Source organism: Fopius arisanus, unplaced genomic scaffold (genome assembly GCF_000806365.1).
Source record: "Fopius arisanus strain USDA-PBARC FA_bdor unplaced genomic scaffold, ASM80636v1 scaffold00007, whole genome shotgun sequence".
NCBI lineage: Eukaryota > Metazoa > Arthropoda > Insecta > Hymenoptera > Braconidae > Fopius > Fopius arisanus.
Window position 1 is genome coordinate 81,244 of NW_011887746.1, and position 15,725 is coordinate 96,968.

Genomic DNA, 15,725 nt, shown 5'->3' on the forward strand with positions numbered 1-15,725 from the left:
CTAAAATAAATACAGAGACTTACACGTCTGGTATACGCTGGCAATACCGAGAGGGATCGGCAGATCGTTCCTCATCGTTGAATATTTTTTTCTCTCTCTCTCTCTCCCTCTCTTTAACATCGCCCCTCATACGCGTCAACACTTTATAAAGTATAAAAAAAGAAAGAAATGTGTCGGGCTATTTGAGGCGGAGGAGTCATCTCTCGGGCATGAAAATTCAAAATTGTTTCAGGTTGACTCTTTCTACTCATCTTGTTTGGCTTACGAGAAATTTATCAGGAGAGATAAAGTTGGAAGCGCACTCAGGAATGCGTATATGAGCACAACGGCATTTATTCTTACGGTCTCTGTTTCATGTTGCGCTGTTGCTCACTCTTCCCCGCACCTCCACAGCTCAACAGTGTTTTTGTATGGCGTTCGTTGTATGAAAGTATAGATGGCTCGTCCTTATTTCACAGTGTCGTGCCTCTTCACGGTCACTTACCACCGGCTCAAGCGAGTTTACGAATTATATTCATGAGTACTTTTTTTTTTTATTCCCAACAATAAACCACAGGAAGGGGTATAGGCTTTGGACGGCTCACAACCCGGCTCTTCGATATCTGTTTGGACCGAACAATTTGCAGGAAAAGCAAGCCGAAAAAATTCATTTTTGTGAGTGACTCTATTTTCTGAGGTTTAGATTGATTTCGATTGAGATTCTGTCATTTGTTTATCAAACCAGACTGATTTGGAGGTACCAATATTTTGTTGATTTTACGTAGATCATATAAACACCGGGTGTCGGTTATTTACAACCCCGTGCAGTGGCTTATCATGACCGCTTTTAGCTATCGCTCATAGATTTGGTCAGCATTGTTGTCTTTCCCCTGTAAAATGCGACGAATACAATAATATCGATGACATATTATCAGACAGTCGTAATCTGAGTCATTAATTCTGTAAAACGGGTGTTGAAAATTCAATGAAATTTCAATGAGTCTCTCTAACACATAACAGGGTAATTTGTGAATGGAGAGGGTTATCAGGGGTTTTTCGGAGGGTGCTAGAATAAGGGTGGAAAATCGATGTTGGAAATATTTTCGACTCTATCATGAATCTATAGACGAGCAGTTGTAAGAGATCACAGGGAATACCAAAATACAAAAGCCAGTTTATGACCTAATCCACTCAATACGTGGGCTAATAATCCATTTTATCAATAGAAAAAGGGCCTTGTCTTTGGGGCATTAGGGACATCCCTTAACAAACTCTCGAATAAGCAACATCGAAAATAATCAACCTATCTTGAATTTGATCTGGAATCCTTGCCTAGGCTAAAATTGCAAAAAAGAAAAACAAATAAGAGATAGAATCATATAATGAAATAGTGGTGGTTATTAATTTGGCTGTATCAAGAAAATTCATTGAGAAGCATTAGGTGTAGTGCACTGAACCTCCCTCGTTGCATTGACTCAGTGGTGTACTTTCCCCTTGCCTGAGATCTCTTTTTCCATTCTCCCTGAGTAATTCTCTCGCACTTGCGCGAGCCCCAAATACCCCCTCCAGCTTCAACTCTAACCCCGTCACCCCAGTTATATACTTTACCCAAGAGGCTTCCGTCTCGTTTCATCCCCCTCCATCCCCTTGACAATATAACCGAGAGCTCGTCTCTCCCTCTCTCATACTTTCATCCTTCACCCACAGCTACATATGGCCCCTGCAACCCCTCTATCACCTCACCACCCCTCAGTCTTTTACCCTCTTACCTCACTCTAAAAACCCTAGCGTCGTTTATTCCTCCACTGGTTTTTCTCTACCTCGGAGGGAAGCGCTTTTCCCTTCCCTTTTCCACGAATCTTTGTCGGTTTTGTTACCCCTCGGGGTAGAGCAGTGTATACCGACTTATTTCTTTCTTTCTCAATGGATTATCTCGGTGCAGAGTTGCTTGTTGGTGAATGTATTGACGGGAAAGGCAACCATTTGTATATTAACGTGTTTTTTTTTTTTCTTTGGAATTTACGAGGTTTTGAGTTGTCTATTCTGTTTGTTATTTGAGCCACGAATCAATGTATATGGGGAGGAAATTTTTTCATTTTCTTGGATCTACTGTTTTTTATTTTGAAGAAAGTAAAAATTAGATTGGTTTTCGCTTCTGGGGATAAGGGATGATGGTTAATGGAAGAGATGGACAATTTTTGGTGGTTATTAACTATTTTTCGAAGAAATAAAAATAGAATAAGTTTATTGTAATCTTTTTTTTTCTAATGTTGTTGTATCAGTATGTCTTTCCTGGGGATTTCCAAGGCTGAGAACTGTCAGTTTAGTGAGTTATTGCGGTTTGAACCAATAAATATAGTTATGAGGAAAATTATTTATATTTATAGAAAATTTTATTTAAAAAACCGAATGAAACAAAAATCAGGAGTTCCGTTGAAAAACAAGATTGTTGTCCACATTTAAATTTGTCCTCGGGGAAAATAAAGAATGGCGGAATAATAACTCTCAATTCCCCTGTTAAAAATTCAATTACAAAATCTCATTCATCACCTTAAGAGAAAAAAAAATGATCAAACCGATTTGTCCTCCCACAGTGTGCGACAAAGATGAAAAGAAAGATCCCAGGCCTCGGCGATGTCACGGAATCACATTATAAAAACGTATTTCTGTCATTAAAATTGCAGGTCAAGAACAACGTCCTACCGTATATGTTCTCTCGTCCTGTATCTCACTTTCCACTAGTCTCACACACTCATAACTGGCATAAAATACCTCTCGTCCTCTCTATCTTACCCTGATGCAACGCTCGAGATTTGCAAATGAGTCGTAAAAAATGAGAGCCAGATTTATCCATTGTAGGCACGTCGTGCTGTCCAATTTTCTCTCATTCCAAACATGTGAGAAATATTCATCACAGCAACACCAATATTTCAGCTATCACCAGAAAAAGACACTTGTGAGGTCCCCCATGTACTCCCAACCAAAAATAAATCCCCAGTAAGTGCCATAAAAAATCGTAAATTATTTGTAAATAATAGTAGCATTGCCCACTTGCGTCAAGTTTTTAGGCCGTTTTTTTCTCCATTTAGCACATTTTACGTTCACCTGACGATTTCATAATTTCATGTCATTTTTTTCTCAAATCCTCTTTGACTTATTTCACGTGAAAGACGCAATGAATCCATGAGTGAATGGTCCGTTGAAATGTTGTGTACAATTAAACTGTTACTTAAGAAGTGGGACACCAATTCTGACAAAACTCGATGAACAAAGTTTCATCTACTCATAAACCTTTCTTTCCATATTTTTCCATCAAATTTCACGAGATTGCAAACTCCAGAAAATTCCGTCCTTGACAATTAATTAATTTGAATTAATTCGATATTCTAAACTCTGTGAGACATGAAATAACAGTAAAATGAAAAAACGGTAAATTTTTTTTACGTCAATTTCATCAACTATTTCCACAAGCTGTCTCTAGAAAACAGATTTTTCCAACGATTGTCCGTTTTCCATCAATAATATCCTTACACGAGCGTATGAGAAAAAGCAAACAAAACTTGAATAAAAAATGTTTTATTCATTAATTAAAAGAGCATTTAAGAGATTGGATCAATTATGGTTTTTTGTAAAGATTAACCGACGCTAGATAGTGCAGATTAAACGTTTCGTACTTTTCTTTTTCACAGCACGCAATTCTCCTCTCCTTAAGGCCCCATTGTTGGTTCGTGAGAATAGCGAATCGTTTCGATGAAAAAGATAGTGTTGCTGTTGTGTTCTCTGGTGTTCTAAAAATCGCGGGAGCGAGTAACAATCCACCATCAGCTACCGGTCTTAGTAGCAAATTGCCCATCGGGATCATATTCACCTCTGCATAAGACCGAGAAAACAAGTCACTTGAAAATCAGCGGGGGGAGGAAAAAAAATTAAAAATTATTTGCAATAACGAGAGCACGACCTTGACTCGCTTCTCCGGCGTCCTGAGGTGCGTCACGGTTTGAGTATACAACTCGGTGACTTTATCTTTATGGCAAACGAGGCAATTCCGACATTAATACTTGTTGCTGTGTGCAACTCATGGTAATACATCTTGCAGGAACAATCACGTTACACCTCCATCGAAAAAACGAAAAATTTCATTCCAGGTAGCGATAATTAATTCACTCCTGGTGTGAATTCATTTCTCTTCCTTCACCGGCTCAAAAAAATTCATTTTCAAGAATTCATTTTCAAAAATTCATTTTCAAAAATTAATTTTCAAAAATTAATTTTCAAGGTTATAATTGCACTGGTAAAAATTTCTTTCAGTTACCGCGATTTGTCAAATATTTCCTCGTGCTTTTAATTATTATTTTTTTTTGAGGGACAGGAAGTCGCAGCGTCACAGGTGGAATTTCGTTAGGTTTTTTTTTTCTCATTAAGTTTTTTAGGTGGAGCTGTACAGGAGGTAATGGCGAGCAAAGTGAAATCGGTGGAATAGTGAAATTCATCTCTACTTTTACATCACCGAGCGGTGAACTGCGCAGCGGTAGCTGTACTAAACAATCACTAGGGTATTTGGCATTCGTCACTTTCTCATGAGGATATTCAAATATTAGTGAGGTTTTAGGTATCGTTGGTTGAATATTGGCCCACTACATAATTTCTTGAGAGTATCCTACGTATCGGTACGACAGAGCCGGAAATTCTTGAGGCGTTATTGCCGATCTCCTGATTTTTCCTAGTTTTTAGAAATTTCCGGGAAATGCTGGATCAAATTCACGTGAAAAATATACCGTTTTTAAGTTCTATCATTATAAATAATTGAAAATGCAATTAATTTCATTAATTGATTTTCGAAACCTCGTGAGACATTGAATAATAATAAAAATTAAAAACCATATTTTTCTTCACGTCAATGTTATCAACCACTTCTCGGAAATTTGTAAAAAAAATTGAAAAATGAAAAGCTATCGGAATAACTCTTTAAAAATAGGTCTGACATTTTGTAATGCTGTCTAGAAATTTTCCTATCATAGAACACGTGCGATTTTCCATATTTTATAACTTCCTTAGAATTCCAAGGAGTTTCCCAGCTTGAAACTCAATTTTTTGACGAATCAACAGGAATAGTAAATTTAGTTGGAATAATTCAAAGTGAGTGACGCCGTTCGACATTTTCGAAATGCAGTAAAAAAAAATATTCAACCATGAAAAGAAGAAAATCGATTGAATATTCTGTCTCTATGAGGCATTCTAAAAATCAATTCTCAGCCATTGCCTCCAATATTTCACCAAAGAGAAATGTTTCCCCGAGTGTTTAAGCCCCGACCGAGGCAAATGCAGCAGTGGCAACAGGGCAAATTATGCAGGCGTGTCCTACCTGAGATTGGAATGGCCTCAGTGGCTAAACATTTTGGACACTTAAACTTCGAGGAAAGAGGATGAAGCCATTCTGGTTTTTCGGACTATGTAGCATACTATTTTCCCCGACACTGCGACAGGTAGAAAATAGCGTGGGATCTGAAAAACGGTTGACTAGTATCGACTGGTCAAAAATGGAAAAGGTGAGAATTCGATATAGCTCGACAGTAGACCGACTCTAGACCAAGCCACCCACCTTCCCAGCACTTCAGCACAATTAATTGCCAGATTACCACGATTATTGACAATTCTAAAAGTGTTTTTTTGATTTTGTAAAATGATGATCAATCGAGTCAAGTCGATACCACAATTGATTGACAAATTAATTTTTAAAAGACACTCCATTACCGAGATACCGGGTAATTCTTGAAATTGAATTTCCATTGAAATATCAATGATCACTGAATACTCGACATTTTTTTTCATCTCGAGAGGAAGTTATCTCAAGTCTCAATATTCATAACTGAGATTCATTTATCCCGTATTTATATTTTGTGGCGACCGACTGGCGGGCGATTATGAGTTATATAAACAAAATACGGAATAAAGAGAATACTACTCACAAGTGGTCCAGTTGTACTGATCTTTTGATTTCTCCGAATGAATCTGAGTGAAACCAGAAATTGTTTATTCGTATTTATCGTTCGGTCATTCTCCCACCAATGTATCCAGCATTTTGTGGGAATAAATTCTCTCATTCGACATCTCTCAGAGTAGATGGAGTACCGAGAAAATAATAAAGAATAAGCAATAAAACATGAACCATGAATAAATAATGGTATAATAATTCAATATCCGCACTTCGATGGTAATGAAGTTCCAGATATTCCGGAATGGTTGACAGTTCGTATCGAACAAGTTAAAACTAGATAGATGTGGAAAACAATCCAGTGATTAATTCAATTTCAAGGAATCTTGTTATTGAATCAATGGAGCTGATATTTTTTGAAGCCATTTGCGTTTGAAAAAATCTTCTCTCGTTCTAATTCTTTCTAAAAATTATACTTTCCTGTCGTTAATAAATCACCCTTTTTAAGGGGACAGTTGAAGAATGTTTTGTCGAGAAAACTACATTCTCTTGAATTCCAACGACTAGAGTTATCTTTCTCCCTTCCTGCCTATTGGTCCGACAAACTCATGAAGGGCATCATAATTGTAGCAATTACCTAAATTTTAACAACCGTAACCCAACAAGCCTACCCCCTAAAAACCCAATCGCGAACAAGATCAAAGTTTAAGATACTACGTAAAAAATATACGGAAGAAGCTGTTAAGCTCATTAGTATGGCACGTGCCGTCCAAACGTGCTCTGCGCACGTCACAAAGCCGCCCAAAAAAAAAAAAAAATATAAAAAATCAGTTTTTTTTTCCTGCGCTGTCCTTCGCATCTGAAGGTCCTCCATCTCTCCACAGCTCATACATTTCCAAATGTTTGATGTATCCACAAAGCAACCAACACGAAAAATAAAAACACCACGATGATCCCACATAATAGCCACGACAAGAAACGTAGGCATTGACACATTTACGTCGTTCCCTCGCATATTTACCTAAACCCAAGTGCCTCAGCTTCACCAGACCATGTACTCCAACACCTGGTGAACATTCCCCGGAGCTAAACACCCAAAAACATTTTCATTGAGCTACGAATAATAGAAATCCACATTCATAAGTGGATATCCATTATTAATACCTCTCCATGTATATCTACTTAGGGAGAAAACTACGCAGAAACCCATAAAAACCTCAAAAAGGGCCCCGACCGTACAAACCCAGGCCCCCCAGAAAAAAAAAACAACCAGCCCCCTACCCCCTACCCCTCTCAACCCCGCGCCCTAAAACAATTAAAAATAAACTCATTCCCCGCCGAAATCTAAAAGGAGAAGAGACAAAACTCCCAAACCCGGTGAGTGAGGCACGAAGCACCCAGTATATCCTGCACGTAGACCTTTCTCTCGAGTCGGGGCTCCACCCACACACGAGCAAAGGAAATACTCTCAAACGCTCATCGTCACATTTGTTCTGTTCTGTACTGTTCTGTTCTCCTCGAATTCTGTCCTGTTCTGTCGTACACAAAACCCCACCGTATACATGTGTACACGGAAGGTGCTAGCAAGAGACAGACGACAGAGGGACGAGGGCGGAATGGGCCGTGTGGCCGAGGGGCCAAGGGGGGGGAGGGGGCACAATCTGGCAACAGTGGCTCGCTATAACCGATATTGTGGCCGTGGATTGAATGGAGGGGAACTAGCTCAGGTCAAACCTCCCCACCCCCGTTAACACGACAACCCCTCGGGTGGCGTCCTCGTCGACCCCTCGCACCCGTAAGGCCCTCTGTATCCTTCGGTCTCTGTCCAATTTTCCATCCCCACTATTGGCGTAAAACGCCGTCGCACGGTGCCAGCATTCCCACTACCCTACCCTTCGGCCCGTCGACAGACCGACGCTTCACTTCTCTCTTCTCTTCTCTTTCCCCCTTGTTCCCCCTTGTGCCCACTTGCCCCTCTTCCTAACCCCCTGTCCCTCTGTCCCTCTGTTCCGCCACCCACCCTTCTGCCGCCCCCCCTCTCTCACCGCCAGCCCCCCATGGGTTCCCCCTTTTCCGCCAGCCACTGCCAGCTTGTTCACGTTCCACACGCACCTCAGTGTGTTGGTACTGTAGTAGTTATCCCCTTGCTCCGCTTCGTCCTCGGCCGTGTGTCGTCGCTGCTGTGCTGCTGCTGTTACGACCGCCGCCGTCGCCGCCGCCGCCGCCACCGCCACCGCCGCAGCTACTCCCACCACCTCTACCTTAATCCTCCTGTCCTCGTCGTGCAGACATGATTTTGGGGTGATTGTTTCTCACTCGGTGGATGCGCGCTGGGCGGCAGTGAGCGGCGAAGGGTGCTGGAGGGAGACGAAGAGAGACGAAGGGTTTGCGACGACGACAACGAATCGACGGTAGAACAGGGACAGACACACGCCGCAGGCACCGGGGGCATACAACCAGCCGCCCGTTGGCTTCAACAACCTCTCACCAGACAGTATTACTTTCAACCGTTTAGCGCGCACGCCGGGTCGAGGAGACACCGCAGGAGAATATAATGCTCACCCGGATATTTTAGAGTTTTTTTTTCATTTCTCCTTCCTGGACTGAATTTATCCTTGGAGAAGTATTGTTCTTCTCATTTTGTTGGTGGATGAGAAATTTGTTTTTGTTTTTATTATTTTTTTTTCCATTTGAGGACCTCGTTTAGGAGGTTGATTGGAGCTGGATATTGGAGGGAGATTTCAAGAGGGAAATTGACAGATGTTTTGAGGATTTTCGTTGAGGAATTGTTGGAGTTCTGTACTACCTCGTGATTCAGGTGTCAAGCCTCTGGAGTTATTGACTATTCGATGAGGCCTGTGATTTTTCTAATTTTTTAATGGGATATTAATTTGACGTTTCCATTCCGAGTGGTGTTCCGAGGTGCAGTTTGTCAGTGGGAACTTGGATTTTGTGTACTTTATACTGAGGACTGTTGTGAATAGTGGGCTTGCAGTTCATTGACAAATTGATTTTTGTTAAACTTGTGCACGTGAGCGATGCAGTGACAGGAATTGATTTTCCTGATAAATTTTTTTTTCTCTGTTGTGTTTTTGTGTTGAGTGAAAACGAGTACACCACTATTTTGGATTATATACGGTTGATATTCAACGTGCGTGCATTGAAAAGGAGAAAAGTCACAAGGATAATAACCCAGTAATTTACGTGCCTCAGGTGAGCATTAATCGATTTATGTATTTTTAGACAACTTGTGGATTCCGAAGTTGTTAAAGTGAGCTTAGGATTGTTGGCGTTGTATAAACTACTCCATGATAGTTTTGTTATAAGTTGAGGCAGTGACATAACTAGACATCGAGCCGGTTTTTACATTCTCACACTCGTACGAAATCAGGCTTTGTCGAGTCACCACGAGAGTACACACAAACATTTCGATTGAAAACAAAAAATCCCAATGTATTTTAAATTCTCAGTGGGGAGTTATTTTTTTCAATTTATTTTTGGATCACTCATTCGATGGATAAATATCTCCCACCCATCACACTCAAACTTTCTTTTATTATTGTGTGCACACTCGTTGGAGATGATCATTAAAGCGGAACATCTCTCGTATTTATCCCTCGTCGATTTCCTCCTCATTGTGTTTAAATTTTTCTACAAACATTTTTTTCAATTCGGCTCCCAGAGTATTCAACTCCCAGAGTAGGTGGAAAAGAAGGGAAAAGATGGAAAAAGATTGAACACCCATGAAGGGTGTAGATGATTTTTTTTTTTTTATAAAAATTTAATAGCTTTCACAATTGTCCAAACATGGAAATTCATCACTGGACGATGAATCAATGTGGACGAACGGGGGGATTTACACTCGTGGGTAATACTTACTTTATCGTTAATCACATACAAAACGTTGAAATGAGTACGATAGGAAAAGAGACAGACGGATGTAGAAAATACGGTCTCGGTGCGATGCAGCCGGCTAAGTTAGCTTTCACAACGGGTGATTGTTCTTAAGATGTGTCAGAGAGTCACGTATAACCAATTCGTAATCTTCGATTGCCTGGTAGGTCACACAATGTGTGATGTTTATCCTTCATTTATTTCTTCTCCATCCTCGTCAATAGCTCGACACAATTTTCCTGGGATAAAATCAAGGGGACAAGTGAGCGCTGAAATAAAAATAATCCCATTCAATTATACAATATTATTTCACTCAACATTTACTGATTAATCATATGAATTATCCTCGGATTTATTGGATCATTCGATGCGAGACAGTCTGGTCAGGTGATTTTTATTTTGCCTCCTCGAGACCTGCAAAAAAATGGAATAATGAAATAAGGAAAAAAACACTGGGAAAAAGAATAACGTATGAAAATCGAAGGAGAATGGTGCGTAATGTGCGTCCTCGGCGATAACACAAATCGATACGAGGACGCTCGAGTACGGCTTATCGGCTGTTTGGCGGTGAAGCACACTCGTTTTAATTCAATGCAGCGGGTTTATAACCATTTTTAGTCCAGACTTTTTTCTCTACAAAACCCCACATTATCTACTACGACTCATTTACTTTTTTTCTCTCTATCTCTTTTTATTTTTCTAGTCGTAGAGATTTCCGTGTAGACTCATTGTCGCTGATAAACTCATTCGATTACACCTGAAAATTACCGTCAACACTCTAGTTTCAACGTTCATAATTTTTCGTAATTACTCGGGCTAACGAGCTTGGTGACTGTTTACACACTTGTCTTAATTTTTAGAGTGAGGAAATGGATAAAAAAATTACAGACAAGGTGTTGGTCATCTTTGGTGATAATTGAATAAACGCAAATAGTCGATCGTTTCCGCTTTCGATGGGAGGTAGAATGTTCGATTAAAAAGTCGGCACGTTACGGTATTCGATCCAGTTCCCATGAGGATCAATATCATCGTGCTTTCACTCCACCGACCAATAGAGAACAGAGATGTTAGTTGATAAAGATAGATAGACAGACATTTATTATCATGGATTTACAGCTAATCTGTAAATAATCTCCAATATTGAAACAATGCGGATGAAAAATTTTCCACTAATCTCTATTTTTTTTTTTTTTCATCTCGTCGAGAAATTATAACGTTAGAGGCTCGCAGGGACGATAAAAAGGAAATAATCTTGGGGATAGAGTAATATGTACGGTATAAAACGATGCATGACGCGTGGAGTGTATCCGCCGAGGTCGCGAATGAATGAAACGAGAAAGAGTGGTGGGTCTCGACGGGGGTGCGAGACAGCGAGAACGAGAGGAGGGAGAGAGAACTTTTTTTTTTTCTAGATGGTTTTTTTTTTGCCCTTACTCTTTTTTCTCCCTCGCTCAACCGCGGTGAAATTTTAAAGCGTCCTTGATACGTCCTTTAATCGACTCGAGTGTTTTGACGCGGTTGATAGGTCGTTAAAGTGACCGAACGAAAACCATATTAAAAGTATTTACACCGGAGCACCAGTACGTAATTATGGAGACGAGGAGAGGTAAAAAGTTTAATGAAATAATTTGATTTCATGATTAATTGACCTGTTGAAATGCAGTGGATATTTCCACTTATTGCGGGTGATTATAGGTTGGTGTCTCTGTAGATCATGAAGGTCGGGGCTGGAGATGAAAACACTCTCGTAATTAATTCAGCATTTGTTTGCATATTGGGACTTGTGAAAATTTACTTAGCATTAATTAGCCGTTGTCTTTGAAAAGTGAAGGTTTTGGATGAAAATGTCAGGGATATTTATGGAGAAGGTTTTGAGGTGGAGAATATCCTGGGAAGATGATCCTCTTCGTCGGGTTCTTTAATTCTGAAGTACGGGAGGATGGAAAATATTGATATTCACGAGTTAGAGAGACTGAGACGCTTTGAAGGTCGAGGTATCTTCGAAACAAAAGAAACTACGTAATACAACGCACGAGAAGGTCCCGTTTACCTTCACGCAAGCTCTCAATTCCATTTTAAGCATAGACGAAGGTTGAACAAAATTAATGCTTTGGAAATTTTTCAAAATGCGTGCACTCGAGAAGAAATTGAGTCCAGTCTGTGGGTTAATTCAAAGAGACTAGAATTTTACCGAGAAATAACTGAATGAGGTTTCAAGGATTTTGTGATATTCAAAAAATCCGTCTGAAGTGTTCATTTGGCATGTTCGTGACCCAATTATGCTGATCTTCTCAACTCAATTCAAAATTCAACCAGGAGAACATGTTTACATGTATCAACATCACCGAGAGGTTACGCAACCATGAGTTAGAGAGACTATGACGCTTCAGAAGACAACTAGTCAAAACAAAGAAGACTACGTGACAAAATACGTGATCTTCTTGCTCAACATCCACTCAACATGCTTCCGAATAATTTCTCCACCTCAAGGACATTTACCCCAATACCTGTCTCTTATCGACCCAGAAGAAAAACAGCTTCGATTATTCATTTGGTTTTAATTTATACCGTAAAACAGGAACATCTCAATTACGTCGAGTTCACCAGTGACTCTCACAAAACTTCCCGCTACGCAAAATTCAGATTTCACGGTGAATTCGTTCCACAATGAGAAAGAGGGATGACACGTATGAATGTTCTACACGACGAAGTAGAGGGGAGCGAGACCTTCGGTGTCAACCCCCTCCCAATGATTTTTAAACCATTTTTTTTTTATTCTTCTCCATGCCCCAAGGTGAGATACAATTATATTTTAGTGATTGTATTTGCGGTTGCGTAATGAAGACGATCGAGAGTGGACTGGTGTCCTCAGTAAAAATCGACCTCGCCTCTTGCACGCACCTCTAGCCACTTGCTCTGATGACAAATACACGCACCATTTGCTCGTGAATATCTCGGTTATGACGTTTTCTCAGGGGGAAAAAAAAAAAGAAAAAAAGATCGCGTGGCAACGCCGCGATTTCGAGGGCTCCCTGTTACTCGCAGGGCTGTCAACTGTCATTCGTCACTTAAAGCGTCACCAAGCGCAGGCGCATGCCAATCTCGAGGGGTCCTTACTGATTTTTTTCTTTACTGGAAAATAATCCATAAAAAGGAGAAAAAGGGAGGAAAAAATTATTGGAATTGCATGAATAGGCATGGTTGACTCATATTTCGGGAATTTATTCAATTTTTTTTTTCTCTTTGTTACCGAGGAGCTGGAGATTTATATAATGGTCAAGGGGTTAGCTCTGAGAAAGTTGGCAGTGCGACGATTGGACCCCGTCCGTGCTTCCGTGATTTCGTCACTCGTCCAATCAGCTTCACCTCCAAAACAACTTTCTCCCGAACTTCCAATGACGAACTACTACCGAGGGGTTTAATACGGGTAAATACCTTTGTCACACTGCGAGACCCATCAAGAGGGGAAATTAAATGATGGGGAAGGGGAAATATTGTGATATTGGGTCTCAGGCATAAATGGGACGAGTTGTGGGAATGGGGTATTCTAGCTTTTGTGAAGGCTTCGTTTTCTTCATTTCCGGTGGGTAGAGTACGGTGATATTTTCTAGCGATCGTTCATTTACTATTGAATGAAATAAATTATTTATTCGTCTCAATTTTCCATCGCGTTGTCATATTACATTGAATTTTTAGATGAATTATTAGTCGAATTGAGACATGTCTACATCATGAGATTCTCTGCATCAGCGAAGGCATCACGAAGACGGAATAGAATTCGTCGATGAAGAACAGTCTCTCTTTATTCTCTAGGCAGCCTCAATATTTACATTTATGTAAACATCTCTCAGCTCTGTGACCTAATACTTTATTCATTTTCAAACAGTAAACAACCTCTCGCCAGAAAAAAATAAAGCCCTCTACACCGGAAAATTCCCTCGCCCTGGGAAACATTGCCCAATCATCTGAAAAATCTTCGACTCCATTTGAGAGAAGCACCTCATTATTTCTGTCATTGGGACAAAAATTCATGTTCATACGAAAAAATAATGAACGAAATGGAAGAAATGTTTGACCTCGACACGTCTGCAGCACAAGGAGTCCCGTTGTTGGGTGCCATCACCGTTGTTCGAGTTCTCTTGTGGTTTCGGTTGGGTTGTTGGGTCCGCTCTCAAGTCTGGAATTCCCCCTTCCTTCAGCTTGTGCTCGTTATAATCGACGACCTCGAAAGCCTTGTGTACTGAGCAATACACGCATGCACAGACCCGATGTACAAATGATGTGTGATCGAGGTTTATCCACGAAAATACTCATTGCCAAGTGAAAAATGCAGGTGAACGCAGCCCTTAATTCTTATTTGTCACCATATGCGTCCTTCTGATTGGTCACCTCCACGGGGATTCCCCGTTGTACTTATCTCACAGCGTTGTCAAATTCACTCTAGACTGTTTCAATGCATTCACTCAAGTTTCGACAACGTCGCACAGTGGAAAACACTGTTAGCACCAAACAGTTATAGTGTACCAAAAAATAGTGCGTAAATAGTCTATGCTGGAATTTTTATTAGTACTAACTCCCTAAATTTGACAACGTAGCATTGCGTTCTACAATGTGCAATATGTGCCACATTGCCACGTCGAATGAGTCCAATAATTTAGTAAAGAGTGGATTGGAATAATGTTTCTGAAATTTTCGAAAAATACCAGTGCTGAGAAGTACTCAATTAGAATTAGCACGAGCTAGATTTTCTCTCCCATACCATCGATTTTTTTTTTTCGCAACGACTAGTTTGAAAAGTGGCCATACTCCATTAATATCCACTTTACCCTGGCCCCTCTTTCGATGTGTAAACTTGCGTACACGCGATATTCACTTGGTAACCTGAAAATAGATCTGGTTATTTCGATGAAGGCAAATTGAAGGAGAAAAAGCCCTCGACCCAACCTCATGACAAGTAAATAACTCGCTGATCGATGTTGGGGGAAAACTTGAAAAAAACCACCTCTTGGTATTGAAAATTATCAAGAAAATTGAATTATCACTGGGTCATAAATACTTATCTCAAACTGTTGAATATCTATCTGTTGTTTTTCCTTTTTTTTTCGTCTTGCTTAGAGTACTGTCGTTTAAATCACGAAACGACGCGACGGATAGTTATTATATCGACTTCCATATCCGAGCCAATTGTTATCGCAGCATAACTTATATATACATGCGACTCTTTTGCGTAACGGTCTATCCTGGCCATTTATTATGCCTCGGGGTACCGATTGATTGCATAATAAGCTATCGTGTGTTCCCTTATTACGTACTATTTTTTAAACCATTTCGTGCTAAAATTCTTCAACAAGTCCAATCACTAGTCAAGCGGAAAAATATTCTAGTTGAGTCGATTCTGTCTGGAGGAGTTCTCAATACATATCTCAGATTCTGAGGATTAGATAAATTCACCACATGCTTTTTTTCTCCATGGGGAAGAACGAGTGAGAAGTGATGATCAACAAAAACTGAATGACTCAAAATGTTTAAACACTTTGCAACAGTGAGAGAAATAAAAAAATTATTTCTACCAATTACATTTATGAGTGCCAAAGAAATTTGTTTCAAAGAGGAATTTAACGGGGTCTTTATGTAGTGATTCCAGGCATTTAGTGGCCTCAAGTATTTACTGGGCGGGAGTTAATTTTTTTTTTTCCTCAGTGCACGCAAATATCAACAAGGCTTGGGGAAATAGGCTAAGTATCAACCATCGGCTTTAACTCGGTGGAGTCTACTTTTCACTCAAAACTTATCATTAAATTGGTAATGCACGTGAAGAGAAAGACGAGAGACTTGACTCGGGAATTGATCCGCAAAGAAAATTCGCGGAGGGGATTTCATTGGCTTTCTCCAAGGTTGCGTGAAAGTTTCAGCCAACTAT

General features: G+C 40.1%; 1 protein-coding gene across 2 annotated transcripts in view; it reads left to right on the forward strand.

Moving 5' to 3' along the window:
- The window catches only part of LOC105273762 (zinc finger MIZ domain-containing protein 1), a 58,829-nt gene that overhangs the window by 33,369 nt on the left and 9,735 nt on the right, over positions 1 to 15,725 (forward strand). The window contains exon 1 of one of the 2 annotated variants that reach the window (XM_011316372.1): positions 8,359 to 9,124. The exons of the other annotated variant lie outside the window; for it this stretch is intronic. The gene's annotated coding sequence lies outside the window, so the exon portion shown is untranslated. Of the gene's footprint in view, positions 1 to 8,358; positions 9,125 to 15,725 lie in introns of those variants that run through there. 2 annotated transcript variants of the gene reach the window in all.